Here is a 1,363-nt window from a genome sequence, read left to right on the forward strand (position 1 = left end):
ATCTCAAATGATTTTCTGCAACATTTTCTAAACGTTTTCTTATGCTCTGTTTCAACAGGTTCTTGTGAAGATGCAGTGGAAATGTAAGTTTTGTGAATTTACGTGACAAACGGGGTTACCTATTAATACATGGCAGTTACAGCAGAACTGTTCCATTTCCTTGCCTACATCAAGATTGCTTGTGCACATTATTCAAAAAGGCTGACTGGTAGACAACTATTGACTACAGGAGCTTTGCGTTTTCACGGCCTCTTTGAAGGGTCATAGATGTTAGGAGCGCAAGATGCAGAACACTGGGGTTCCCTGGGAATCCAGCCACATGCGCCAGAGCAACAGGAGCAGCAACAGCGCACCGAGCGCTCGTTCTCCAGCTTGCCAGACAAATTAGAACGGCAGTCGTGGGGTATGGAGGGATTCCTGCATTCACAGCCACCAACAAATAAAGCGCTCTTTCTTAAGTGTCACATCACATTGTCCCTTAATGTGTTAAGAAAGGCAATGGTTTATTCAAGTATCAGCAGAAACTCAGACTCAGCATTTCAAAGTATCTACTGTAAGATATTTAATCGAATTAAAACTTCGATTAAACCCATTAAAGGAAGACTCTATTTTACTATTTTACCCTAGATTAAAAGCATCAATACACCACATTTAATGCACATAGAAGCAGAAGTCAGTCAAAACCCTTTTGTTTATCTTCAGCACACAATTTAAGGTATTTTTAATGAAACCTGTGACTTTCTGTCCCTATTTTAAAAGTCCAGATAACCTCATTTTAAAGGTTAATTTATCTTTTCAAATCTTTTGAAAAGATAAATGGGCTTTATGTGACTTTGAATGGAGGGAAAGATAACTTTTTTAAAGATATTTTTTTTTAAAATAAATATCTTCATTTCTTTTTTGAAGATAGACACAAGTCTTATGGTTTTGGAATGACGTGAGGGTAAATAAGTAAATTGCAAAATGTTCATTTTTGGATGAACTAACCCTTTAGATGAAGTGTTACTAAAGCATTCATAACCACTTCACACATTCTCTCATGTGTCTGTCATTACAAGGCTATTTTTTAACATTATTGACGGTTACTTAATGAGAAATGTCATTGATGTGCTCTGTTGGTAGGGCTCTGATGATCAGTCATTCCGCCACCTTGACCTTGGAATCCTCCTTGTTGAGCAAGAAGGTATTGTGTGCCCATCTTCTCTTCAACTCAATCCAGCCTCCGTTAAGATCATCATTGAGGGAGAAGTCGTGATGGAAGGCATTAAAGACTTGCCAAAAGCTGTGTGCATTCTCTTTGGACTTGCATATGCACTGCATCTCAATTACCCCAAATCGATGAAGAACACATTCCAATTCATTC

The sequence above is a fragment of the Sinocyclocheilus grahami genome, unplaced genomic scaffold, assembly GCF_001515645.1.
Source record: "Sinocyclocheilus grahami isolate Dianchi unplaced genomic scaffold, SAMN03320097.WGS_v1.1 scaffold406.1, whole genome shotgun sequence".
Classification (NCBI taxonomy): domain Eukaryota; kingdom Metazoa; phylum Chordata; class Actinopteri; order Cypriniformes; family Cyprinidae; genus Sinocyclocheilus; species Sinocyclocheilus grahami.